This window comes from Acinonyx jubatus, chromosome C2 (genome assembly GCF_027475565.1).
Source record: "Acinonyx jubatus isolate Ajub_Pintada_27869175 chromosome C2, VMU_Ajub_asm_v1.0, whole genome shotgun sequence".
NCBI classification, from domain to species: domain Eukaryota; kingdom Metazoa; phylum Chordata; class Mammalia; order Carnivora; family Felidae; genus Acinonyx; species Acinonyx jubatus.
The window spans coordinates 55105035-55113931 of record NC_069384.1 but is presented as its reverse complement, the minus strand read 5'-3'; positions in this window follow the sequence as shown (position 1 = coordinate 55113931).

Genomic DNA, 8897 nt, shown 5'->3' with positions numbered 1-8897 from the left:
AAAGAAAATACTTTTTGTTATGAGAAGCACACACAATCAAAGGAGAAATTCATCTTCCTCTCTTTTCTTCCCTTCATCATTCTTCAACTTTTGAACCTAAAGTCAGGCTTGCCTGGTGTGGGGCTGTAGGCACGGCTGTCTCCCATCTCTTTCACTCTTTCATTGTCTTCTCACAGAATGGCTCATTAGTTGGTGATTTGGGTTGTGATATAGAATGCAAATATGAAATAATAATAGTCATTCTGTGAATTAAAAAAATTTTTTTAATGTTTATTTTTGAGAGAGCGAGAGACAGAGTGTAAGCAGGGGAGGGGCAGAGATAGAGGGAGACACAGAATCTGAAGAAAGCTCCAGGCTCTGAGCTGTCAGCACAGAGCCTGACGTGGGGCTCAAAGCCATAGTCCACGAAATCATGACCTGAGCCAAAGTCAGACACTTAACCGACTGAGGCACCCAGGTGCCTCTCTGTGAATTTTCTATATGTTGTCTCATTTAATTCTCATGGCAACTCAATGGCGAAGATATTATTATCATTTTATAGGTGAGTAAGCTGAGGCTCAGAGAGATTTCATAACTTGTCCAAGGAGCGTGTCAAGGTGAAACTTTGTAGCAGAAGAAGAGCGACCGCTGTGCTGAGAGGCACAGCCAGTGAGATGAAACGGATTAGGTGAATGTGACCCCAATTTGGTCCACAGGTAAAGGTGGCCTTGGCAACTCAATTCCGCAGGGGTGGTGTATGTATAATCCAAGATCCTTTATGGGCCAAAAATTGTTGTCCTTCCTGGTGAATGAAGCCTCCTCTGATCCCCCAAATCGAATCTGGCTTCTCTTTCTCACATCTGCATAGCTTTGGCACTTAGGCCCTGTCTCCCTGTATTATGTATGGTTTCATATGTACATTTCAGTGTTCCCAAGTGTATTACAAGCTTTCTGAAGGCTGGTTCTGCATCTTACTCCTATTTGTATGCTTTCAATACCTAGCAGCATGCTTACCATGTAACAGCCCTCAATAAACACAATTAATCTCATGGAATCAGCTGATTCATATTAAACTGAACTACATAAAGTTGAATCAGTACTTTCCTGTACTGGTCTATCAGCATTACAGCCTTATCCTACTGGCTACAAAATCCAAGTATAATGTAGCAGCTTTGTTTTTATATTAGGGCTTGGGTTTTAAACAGTGTTTCCCAGAGCTTTTCTCTTCTTATGATCTCTAAGAGAAAAAAAGTTGGAGGCATGAATATTGGCAATATTTAATTATAAAGACATAGAAATGCTCTTTGAAATAAAATTGGAATATCTATCTTTGAAAAATACAAAGATCAAGTGGCATGGATTAATGAAGCTCATCAAGGAAGTCTGTTTACAACTTTGATGCTTTGTACTTAGAAATTATTACTTTAATATGATGGACCTTGGTAAGCTCCCATGGTCTCTTTCATATCAATGAAATATAAATGTTAAAAAAATGAGAGATCAGATCTAATATTATAAAAACAATTTACAGAAGAAAAAAGAAAAGAAAGAAAACTTTATTCTACCAAGAAGCAAGCTGAATTTACTTACTGCTCTGTCATCCCAGCAATGCAATCAGACCCAATAAACTGCAAAGGTCTGGAAAATGCAATGTTCATTTAGAAAATTCTGATAAGAAGTGATGAAGGGCATGGTGTAGCCGGGCATGATTTAATGACATCATCAGCATCAGTAAAAGATGAAGAGTCAGCCAACATGTTGGAGGAGAGGATACTAGCCCTCATAAACATTGTACTAAAGTTTCAACTGCATTCGACCTATTGAAAATAAGCTGGTGACAGTATTTATTTATTTATTTATTTGTTTGTTTGTTTGTTTAGAGGGCGCACGTGCACACACATGCAAGCAGGAAGGGACAGAGAGAGAGGAAGAGAGAGAATCTGAAGCAAACTCTATGCCCAGTGTGAGTCTCACGACCGTGAGATCACTACCTGAGTCAAAATCAAGAGTGGGATGCTTAACTGAGCCACCCAGGTGCTGCAATATAGCACCTATTTTTACGCAGTTACTTGAGAATTTGCAGAATTGCTATGTGGGAACAAAATTTGACCATAACACGCGGTAAAGGAGTCAGTTTTCTACTGATTTGACCACAGATGGGTTTGTTGTCCTTGACAGCTTAAGATAGAGTGTAACATGCCATCATTATCAAGTCGAACCTCAATTTACGAGTGCACTTTCCCTCCTAGGACTGATGGAATATCCCATCACCCCTGGGGTAGTGACTATTTAGGCAGAGAATGGCACAGCAACTACATTCCAAGAAGGAGTAAGGGTTTCCATAAAGTCTTGTGCTACATGCAGAAAGTAGCTCTTTAATGAAGCTCAACATGACTCAGTTGCTCTAAGGCAGAAACTACTTTTAAACTACTTCATAGAATATTGTTTTGCCTTGAAAGCTAGAGCTTTCGGTTTTATTATTGTCTCAATTTGTGAATAAAATAAAGCCTTGCTGAGAGCACACAGAATATGGTCTCATCTCTCCTTATCCTGTCCCCTCCACTTAAGTACATTGTCCTCCCTCTTACCATCATGACTATTGAGCCCTTAGGGCTTCCGTCACCAGGTCGTAGGAGAATGTACTTATCATATGTTAACAGTAGGAGCTGGATTAACCTGGAGAAATTAGCTAAAATGTTGGAGAAACACATTCTGTTTTTGTATTCATTTTTAGTGTGACCATTGCAGGTTTAAAAACTTGCTACCACTTGAGACACCTTAGGTTTAATGTGGCTTGGAAATGTAGCTTGAAAACTTATATAATAGACTTTTCTTTTACTAGATGTAGTAAAACTGATCCTATCTGGTTTGAGGTGAAGGGGTCTTCCAATTATATGGGGGCTTATTATCATCTTGAGATCTAGGCCATTTGTATTCCCCAGGCTTCTCTTCTGCTCCCTCTTTCCCATTAATTTGCTGATTGAAACATCCACCAAGGAGTGGTATATAAAGACAGACCATGAGGGGTTTATAGACTTATCCTTCAGGTATTATTCATTCATTCAACAACTATTTTAGTGGGTACTTCATACGTTCTAGGCACTTTTCAAAATCTATTTTAAGCACATTTCATAAACATTGTTCCCAGTACTAGAGTTACAAAGCTATATCAACCATTTTATTAATGTTTTTTTAAAAATTTTTTAAAATTTATTTACTTTTGAGGGAAAGAGAGACAGAGTGTGAGCAGGGGAGGGACAGAGAGAGAAAGGGATACAGAGTCCGAAGCAGGCTCCAGGCTCTGAGCTGTCAGCTGTCATGGGGCTCGAAATCACGCACTGTGAGATCACGACCTGAGCTGAAGTCAGACGCTTAACCGACTGAGCCACTCAGGCGCCCCTCAACCATTGTTTCTTGTGTGGGAGAAGACAACTTCAGGGGAAGTTTCCAGTGAGATGAGTTGCAGTTTTCCATGAAGACAAATTTAATTGCGGGAGGAGAAAAATTCCAGGAAAGGAAAGAGCATGGCTAAAGACCATGAGGCTTGAGTGGAGAGGAGGCATTAATCAGTCACATTTGAGGCTATCACAATAGCATACTGTACTGGCCTTCTCTAAAAATTCTCTGTATTATTGATGTTTAATAATTTCTATTGGTTATCACTATAGACAAATCAGAGTAACTGAAAGATATGCCATTAATACAAATGTATACAGTCTAGCAGTTTAAAGATGTCAATCTGTTTTATGATACGGTGTTGGAATCACAGACTTCTTGATGAAGCTTTGAGGTAATGCATGCCAAGGCATTTTCCTCATTATACACTGAATAATTGATAGTTGACAATATGTGACATTTATTGAACATCTGCAATTCACTAGCTAGTTTACAGAGCACAGAATCATCAAGGGACCCTGCCCAATCAGCTCACTATCAAAACTCAGTCTGTCACTTGCAGAGTCTTCCATGCTTCACTAAACTAAAAGCAAAGAAAGCATTTCTAGGGACTCACTGCAGAAGTAAGTGGGGCCGTATTTTCTCTACAGGTAGCTCTGTGGGCATTATTATTAGTTCCACAGGGAAGCAGTCTTTTCCCATGGTTCTGGTAATCTCAAAAGATAAATTTGATGACCTAGTATAGATTTGAAGTAGCCTGTTCTATCATGATCATGATGCTTTCATGATGCTTTTTCTGCTATAACCTACAGTTGAGCTCTCAGCAGTGTGACTTTCTCAGGCTCAAAATCTAAGTGCATGTGTTTTAGTCTGGTACATATAAAAACAACATTGGTGTAGCATTAAGAGATTTAAAGTATTGCTTGAAATTCTTGCTTCCTTGGGGAAAAAGGAGGGGACTTAAGATAAAGGAGAGGAATATGGAAAATAAAAATGAAATACCGTGGGTATGTAGGGGGACTAGGGAGAGTAAACTGAGAATTTTGTGTTCTGGGTTGGATGTGGCAAGAGTCCAAAGAGGCTGGATAAGAATGGCAGAAATGGCATCCCATTGATTGTTTTTGGGTTGCTGTGTTAGTTTGCTAGGGCCGCCAGAGCAAATACCACAGGTTGGGTGGCTTAAACAATAAAAATTTCCCACTGTCCTGGAGACTAGAAATCCAAGAGAGGGTGTTGGCAGTTTTGGTTTCCCGAGGCCTCTCTTTTGGGTTGTTTACTGCTGTCCTTCTGCTGCCTCTTCACAAGGACATCCCTCTGTGCATGCATACATTCCCCGTATCTCTGTATGTCCTAATTCCTCTTCTTATAAATACAGTAGTCAGCTCAGATGAGAGCACTAACAGCCGCGTTTGAACTTAATTATCCCTTCAAAGACCGTATCTTCAAATTCAGTCGCATTCTGAAGTATGGGTGTGTGTGTGTGTGTGTGTGTGTGTGTGTGTGTGTGAAGGGGAGGGCTGTTAAAGATTCAACGTATGAATTTGGGAGGGACACAATTCAGCCACTAACAAGTAGCAAAGAGAAAAACCCTTCAAATGTGTGTAGTTCTGCTTCTTCTAATCCTTGTTTCTGCTTAAGGAATAGGAGTGTTTGGAAGGTCAGTAGAAGATATCCAAGGGAGGAAAAGAGGCTCCATGAGGATTTATCAGCTGGTGATGTCTTTCCTTGGGGAGACTGCCTTTCTCTCTTGGATGGAGGAAAGTTCTGAGCAAGATAAGGACCGCTCCTCTACATTCCCTCTCTCCATCTCCACTGAGCCAGTTTCCATCCTGGGAAATTCCAATATTGTTAAATGATTTGCATCTCTGGCTCATGTGTTGAGGCCAATGTAAAATGTTAGTTCTCCTTCCTACTGACAGTGACCAACAAATTGATGGATTCATTTTTTTTTTTTTTTCTCATGGAAGGAAGATCTCTCAGGGCAGGTATGTATGGGCAAGCGTAACTTGGCAGAAGGGAGCTTGACAGGAGGACTTCTATACTGCAGCAACATTGGTTTCATTTTTAGGAGTCTATTCAGATAGAATTCACAAATTTCTCATGAGCCCAAAAACTAGATTATTTGGTTTATTCCAGGTTACATAGTAGACATTAAATGTATTATTATGGTCTCTTTTTCTTTGTTATCCATTTTCTCAAGGAAACCTGAGACTATTATCCTTTGAAACTAGAAAATCAAGCTTAGTGCATGTTTTCAAGGCTCTTGAAATTCTGATTATCCTCATACAGAGGGTTCTTATGAGGAATAGACATTTAACTTAAAAAAAAATTTTTTTAACGTTTATTTATTTTTGAGACAGAGAGAGACAGAGCATGAACGGGGGAGGGTCAGAGGGAGGGAGACACAGAATCTGAAACAGGCTTCAGGCTCTGAGCTGTCAGCACAGAGTCCGACGCGGGGCTCGAACTCACGGACCGCGAGATCATGACCCGAGCCGAAGTCAGCCGCCTAACCGACTGAGCCACCCAGGCGCCCCGACATTTAACTTTTAATAGAGGTGTAATGGTTCCTGAATCTCAGCCTCTTTTGATGCCCCTGTTCTCTTTATGTTAGAGAAATGCTGTATTCTCCACAATCACCATCAGACTTTCTGCTCAGGATGGATACTCTTTGGGTTATTCTAGATGAGTATTTATTTATTTATTTATTTATATTTTTATTTTAATGTTTATTTATTTTTGAGAGAGGGACAGAGTGTAAGTGGGGGAGCGGCAGGACAGAGGGAGACACAGAATCCGAAGCAGGCTCCAGGCTCTGAGCTGTCAGCACAGAGCCCCACGCGGGACTTGAACTCGTGAACTGTGAGATCATGACCTGAGCCGAAGTCGGACACCCAACCAACTGAGCCACCCAGCGCCCCTCTAGATGAGAATTTAATGCTAGAAAGAAGAGAACTTTAGGTGGGGGCAAGAATGGAGGGGTAGTCCTAAAAAGGAAGATGAGAAAAAGAAGAGACTACAAACCCAGAAACAATAAGCAGCATTAGGATTCAGCCCAAGATAATTAAACAAAGATATTTCATGTTCTGATTGAGATATAGTTACAAAGATGAGACCATGATAGAGATTGGGGGTACGTTTCTGTACCAGGAGAAGGTGAAACACAAAAGAAACGGTAGATATATGACCAACTATATAGTATTCTATCATGCACCCAGTTCTCTTGAAAAATAGTTCTGAACTCCTAAATTGATAAAATAATGGGAAGAAAATTAGTAAATCCAGTCAGGTCTAATGAGCCTGGTTGCCTGAACTCCTTAGCATATGATGACATGCCCCTTTCTAGGGAAAAGTCCTGCTAGTGGGACGTTGATAATAATAATTATGCATATTAGTTATTCATCCCCTCTGGTATTTATGGGGAATTTTATTTAGAAGAGTTAGATACAGGAGGAAAGGAGACGTCACTATGGAGTGGTGATATCCACTCTAAATACCACTGTTCAGTGGTGAGAGGCTACGTAGTTATGGGGGTCCCTTAAAAGATGGAGTGATTAGCTTTGTCAGGAAATGATGTTCTGAATAAGGCAACAACCAAATTTACCAATTCAGTGGCTACTGGTCACGGGGTAGAGAGTGCTTCTTCTAGGAATGGAGAGGGACAAGTGGGAGAATGAAGGAGGAAGAGATTGCCCTCAAAAGAAAGACTGAGAGAAATGTGTTACAGAGACTAATACAAAGTCAGGAGGCTACTGTGGAAAAGACTCAGGCTCTAAAGGAACAATTCACCTCCAACCTCCCTGTGCCACACCAAAACTGAATGATTTGGTTGAAAAAGGTATTCAGGAATTCCAAAGGAATTTGGAAGCCTGAATGATGTGGATTCTCAATCCCCATATGCACATTTTACATCAAAGCCTGTTGGCATTTTTTGTTGATTAGTTGTTTTCCAACAGCATTATACATTATCACTCACCAGACCCAGGAGGATACGCCATCATTTACCACACCACCAGGATAAGGTCTAAGAGCAAGCCGTCTACTCTGGACACTGTTCGGTCCCCATCCAAGGTAGAAACATATAGCAGATGCCTCTGACCCAGAAGAGCAGGATAACATCAGTGTTTCAACATGGAACCTTGCAAGTAGCTTCTTCTCCCTTCAGCTCACAGTAATTTTCCACCACACCCTATTATTTCTTCCAGCAGGATTCATGAAATGAAAGTCTTTATGCCTCATTGAAGAAATTTCAGGCTACGAATAAAAAGAAGGTGGAGCGTTGAGCCGATGGTGGAAGATCCCTGACATCACATCACAGGCTCGTTTCTTTTACATGTTGGACTTTTTTATTCCTTTATTGTTATATTGCACTTATGGTGCAATGAAGATAATTCACACTCAGCAATAAAATGAAACCAAAAACTATTTTAAAACTGTTGTGTGGCTTTGGTTATAGACAAAACCGTGCCTGCTCTAAAAAAATTTTTTTACAAGATTCTTGGAGCTTACCTCAAATAATAGACTTGTGGCAATTTGATATAGGAGGGGTATGGTAATAGTAAAAAAAAAAGAATATATATATATATATATATATATATATATAGGGAACCTGGGTGGCTCAGTGTGTTGAGTGTCCAACTTTGGCTCAGATCATGATCTCATGATTGGTGAGTTTGAGCCCCACATTGGGCTTGCTGATGTCAGCCTGTCAGCACAGAGCCCTCTTCAAATCCTCTGTTCCCCTCCTTCTGCTCCTCCCCTGCTTGCGTTCTCCATATATATATATATATATATATATATATATATATATATATATATATCTCCCAATATATATACATATATATGTAGTCAGCAAATTTTACATTAGAAACAAAAGTTTATTTGAGTGTCTAAAACATATCAGGCATCCTCTGGATGTTGTTGTGTTATGATATAAGGGAAAGACAATGCAATTATGTGCAAGAAAGATCCCTAGACTGAAAATTGAAAATTGTCAGAGAATATCTAGGACAATCTGTTCCATTTCAAAGGTCTGCAGTTTGAGTTAGCTAAGTAATTTTAAGAGGTTGTTTTTTTCCCCCAGAGGAGGAAAAATATGCTTACCTCTTTCTTTGAATTGCCAGTTATTCATTGCACGTCTGTAAGTACTATGAGCAAAGGTCAAGGTACGAGCCTTCCTTACATGTGTGAGGTTTTTTCCACCTTTGAACTTTTAAAAAGGCTTTTATTACAGAGTGCCCTGAAGATCAAAATGTCTTGTTTCATTACTTTGCATTCTAATAACGTGCTAAACTGGGCTATTTGCAATGGTTTTTAAAGGGGTTTTGTTGAAAGAAAATGGAACCAGCATGAGAGGAATCTGGATGCATTATCTTCCTTTCATTTTCTATGAATGAATCGCAGAAAATACAAATACAGAAAACGCTGTCTGGTCTTCTCAGGTCAAGGCTGGCGTATAATAATTTTCAGCAGCCTATTGAGTGGATATATAGCTTCAAATCAGAAATTAGATATTAGTATCT